At 34.6% G+C, this 4971-nt stretch overlaps 1 non-coding gene across 1 annotated transcript; it reads right to left on the bottom strand.

Moving 5' to 3' along the window:
• Positions 1-1803: 1803 nt before the first annotated feature.
• On the bottom strand, positions 1804-1874 carry Mir3034 (microRNA mir-3034). The gene has a single exon (NR_040198.1). It is a non-coding gene; the product is annotated as a microRNA mir-3034 (primary transcript).
• Between the last annotated feature and the right edge of the window lie 3097 nt (positions 1875-4971).

A 4971-nucleotide genomic window follows, 5' to 3' on the forward strand; every position in this document is an offset into this window, starting at 1 on the left:
AAGTAATTTTGAAGTTGAAAAATCATAATATTTTTTGTGTTTATATGTAAGAATAAAATATTCAACACTAAGTTTTCCATAAGTTTTCCTTCAAGTAGGTATAGAGAAAACTCGAAGCATCATTATAGGAAAAATTTTAAGTGCGTTAGAATTTTTAATTTTTACTAAATAGCGTAACGACAACGGTTTATCCTCAAACGATTTTAAATATTTGTTGTTATTCATATAGTATAAGTCGTAAATACTTGAAAATTTCATCATTTATTTATATTGGCATTTTCTTTACATGATTTGATTTTCAAAATATTTTAACTTTTTTTGAGCTATTTATTATACAACTGACATTTTCAATTTTCATAAGAATTTTTTTTTTAAGTGTCGATAAAATTTTTTTGGCCGAGTCAAAATATTTGAAAAATTAATACAAAGTTTATATATATTATAAATATATATATATATGTGTATTATACATAAGTTATTCTTATGGCGATAAAAAAAATATATAAGAATATAAGAATCCATAGGCACAATTATTTTTTATTAGCATTTGAAGTTGAAATATAGACAAAATTTCGTCAAAATCTTGAATATATTTAATTATTTGGTAGTTAAAAATTTATAAATATTTTATTATCAAAGCAAAGAATTGAAAATTTAATACTATGCTGTCCATTAGCTAAGCTTAGAATAATTATAAAAAAGTTTGAGGATAATTCAATTTAAAAAATTGCACAAATGTTTAAAGTTTAATTTTAATTTGAAATCAAAAATACACGTGTAAAATAACGTTTTACTACTAAATAATTTTCGATTTTTGTTATTTTTAAAAAATTACCAAACGTAGGATCTTGAAACTTTTACTCGAATGTTTGAATGTGTTTCAAATTAGAATATAATATGACAATATTTAAATATAATATATCCTAGACTGACAAATCATCTCCGTTCAGAATCGTTTTTCGTATACAATGATACCTATCATTGCATTCAAATTTAACCTACCCTACTCTGAGGTTCACCCCACCCCCTAACGTACAGCAGAGTGATACCCACTTACCCGCTTTTTTTTCTTTGCTTTTTAGTTTAAGACTCTTAAGCTTGACCAGTTGGGTAAGCTAAAAGAAGTGAAAATGGACGTTGATAGCGTAGTTTTAGCGTTTTCTTCCCTCTCGGCTTACCGACCCACACTGCCGTGTTGATGGTGTAATTTCACAGTGCACCAACATCAAGCTGTTAGATGGTATTTTCGGCCATTCCCGTAAAGGTATGTTTGGATGATTTATTGTGACTGTAAATCATTGGATATTTTTTTAATTTGTATTTTTTGTTAGACTTCACACATGTGGAATTCACCCTTGGGGGGGGACCCTGCCCTACCAATAAGGGTTCTCATAAGTGTAGAAAACAACATTCATCGACCACATGAGTTGTCTGACTCCTCCTCCTCCGAGGAAGTATTTCAGGCCGTCGAGGTAGATTGGCGGAAACGGTTTATAGAATTAATTTTCGGTCCAGCATTGGCCAACCTGTCTAGCCATTCCCTTAGCCGGATGAAGGGGGCCGGTAACTTCAAGTCAAAGAAGTGGCATGTTCACCACTCGGACTGGTCAAAAATTTGTTTTGAAGTTGATAGACTCTCAAGAGGAAACGAAGTTTTCGGACAGTGTCTGTAAGCTATTTCATTTTTTTTTAGTTTAGCGTTCACTGTATATCAACTGTTGTTATTTTATTCATATATAATATATATATATTTTTTTTTAATGTAGATTTTATTGCGCTGGACATGGGCTGCAGTTGTCACCAGATGCAGCTGTACCTTATATTAGTAGGTTTATAGACCCCTATAATCCTACTATTGTCATTGTACAGTTGCATTATGGTGTCAACCTGCGGATGCAGTGATCCTGCAGGTCCCTTTTATTTAGAAGGGAAAATGTTTTGCAATCTTGCAATAACGTGAAATTTTTTCATGGCCTGGGTAGTTACGACTTTGGATACTTCAAAGGAAACCCTAAAGCCACTGTCAAAGTAATTTTTTGTTTTGATTATTAACACAGCAGATTAAAGTTTAATTATAATTGTGTATTTTAGGATATTTTGCCAAATTCGACATACTTACAGGGCTACAACCCCGCGGTACATATGCTTCGAAACGGGTTAAGTGCGATCGGCATTGTCACTTGGCTATTGCTCGGCGACCGTCATGTCGAGAACAGCGATATGGCTCAAGTGAGGAATGTCGACGATGTAGCCGGAAAATTCCTATGTTCCATGACCGACTTCCTCATGGACGCCGTCACCGGGTGTAGCGTCCGTGTTGAATGTGTCGTCAGTGGTAAAACTTCTCACGAAGTCTTATCACTGATGGGCACATACGGTTCTCGGCTAGTAGAATTTTGCGTTAACCGCAAATTACTAGTATATTCGTCGAAGAATTGGCCGTATTATGTTGACAGTAGAATCACTACCTTCCTTCGACAGCTCAGTAAACTTATCGATGTGGCCCACAAAGAAAAACTGGATAGAAACGTTTGTATATTTTTTACTATATTTTCTATTGGTTTAATGTGGTTTCTGTGTGCCTTAACGACTGGTTAGGTTATATTTATGTTTTTGTTTGTAGGTTTTATTATAAATTTACGATTTGGAAATGATTCTGCGGTTTCACGCGTTTGGTGAATCACACTTTCTAGATTCAACAAGATTGTCCGTGTTATTCCCAGTCATACAGGTTTTACCTGGTCGTCGTCGGAAGAGTCGACGCGACGCGGACGGCTATGTCAGGTTCAACCCAACTGCGGTTGGTTGCCGTGTGAACTACACAAATTTTTATTTGTTTGGACATGTGCCTATTGGCTCGTATGTCAGGAAGGATTTGAGTCGGTTGTTCCAAGTCCTAACGCAAGACGTTCTCGCTTGTTCCACCAATGAGGTCAGTTAAGTCGTGGTTATTGTACCTATTTTGGTTGAAATTAAAATTTTTTTTTTTATTGTCATGTGTAGGTTGCCGAGCGATGGGTATTAATTTTATACAATCTAACAACCCAAGATTGTGGAATGTCTACGGCAGTAAAATCGGCCGACTGCTTTTCTATCAAGAGGCTTGTTAGGGATTATGGTAAGACATCTTCTGACGTTTTTTTTAGCAAACTTTCCATTGCGGGGAACGTCTCTCTAGAAGATGTTTTTATTCGAATTACAAATCCGCATAGCTATCGGCTAGACATCGTCAAGTCACTTTTTTTAAAGAGGGCGGATTTTACTAATGTCAAAGTTAGATTAATGGCTATGATTAATTCATTTGAGGTAATACCGGCTGCCTACGTCTACCCTAATAGCCACCGTAAATCGTAAGTGTCCTTTACATTTTTATGTTTAGTTCTTTCTATGTTTATGTTTCGATTTATTCTAGATGCGAGTGGGTGTTCGTTGGCATGGATGATTCGAGATCCAAGTTGGTCATAGCCACCAAGGCTGAAATGGCGGAGGCAAATAAGTTTCACCTATTGAACAGGGAAGTGGTCGACGTTTTCAATGTATGATAGTTACTTTTTTATTTGTTTTTACTATTCATTCCTTTGCTTAAATGTATACGTGAATATTGTTTTTTTTTCAGGATTCTTCAAATAATTTTCTTAACGAAGTTGAATCCTCTGATGTATGTATATGAGATTTATGGTTAAAAAAATTTTTTATTATATTATATTATATTAAATTTTGTTTTTTTATTTCTTTTGTCATAGGATTGACTTTATCCCTTAAGGACAGGGTAAATGTACGTGCTGATCGCTGGAACCATTGAAGGTGGTGCCATACAAATTTGATACAAAGGTCCATTATCCTTTCGGGGCCAAGGTCGATGGTGAACCTGTGGCTAACATTGTATATCGGCCAGTGCCGATATACAATGAGTCGGTCGTTAAACAGATAATGGCATCAGTGGCCAGCGGTGCCGCTAAAAGACATACTGCTGCAATTGAAGTCGGTGCTGGAGTGCCCAAGACACCTATCGTGCGGCAGTTATTTGTAGACGCGGTGACCGGCCAGTCGATTGGTAAATATATAAATCTAAAAATTGACTGAAATACTTTTATTTTTATTTGTTCTGGATTTATTTTTGTGTTTCTAGCTGATCTCGCCCCTGAATCTCCGACAGAAAATCAGTCTCCTCTGACTGCGCCGTTGCCTTCACCAACTTCCAACCTGCAGTTTGGTTTCAATCATCTGAAAATAAAATCACCGACCAAACTTAAATACTCATCCGAAGAGGAAAAGGTCATAACAAGGTTGATATTGACAAAATGTATATATGTTTTAAAGGAGGATTTTAATGATGATGATTCTGATATTTCACAAGTTCAAGACCAAGTTCAAAGCCTACCTCAAGCTCAAGAGCATCCACAAGATCCATGTAGTAGTATATCAATAACCAAAACACAATGGCCAATTAGAGACAATAGAAACACTAATTTATCTAGTCAACCTACCATTGTTCAAAGCATAAAAAATATTGAAGAATTTAAAGGTAATTTAATTAACCTATAAAGGTTCTTACCTTATGTCTAACTTAGGTTTATTGTTGTTATTTTATAATCTTATATCTTTCTTCTTTTTTTTTATTAATTTATAATATAAGTTAATACATTTGTGTTTCAGAAGGAGGCATAAGACACTCAAATATAACAGATACTATCCTGTACATGATTTCCAAAGATAACATGCCTCTGAACGCAATTGAAAAACCTGGGTTACTTAAACTTTTAAAAGTAACAGTGCCTCTATACAAACCACCAAAACGGAAACATTTAACCAAATTGATGGATCAAAAATTTGAAGCCATGGTCGTAATAGTTAAAATACAGTTAAAGAAAATAAAATGTATGTCATTAACTGCAGACATTTGGACAGATTCACATACCACAACATAATATTTAAGAATAACTGCACATTACATAGGTTTGAACTTTTTCT

This window comes from Acyrthosiphon pisum, chromosome X (assembly GCF_005508785.2).
Source record: "Acyrthosiphon pisum isolate AL4f chromosome X, pea_aphid_22Mar2018_4r6ur, whole genome shotgun sequence".
Taxonomy (NCBI): Eukaryota; Metazoa; Arthropoda; class Insecta; order Hemiptera; family Aphididae; genus Acyrthosiphon; species Acyrthosiphon pisum.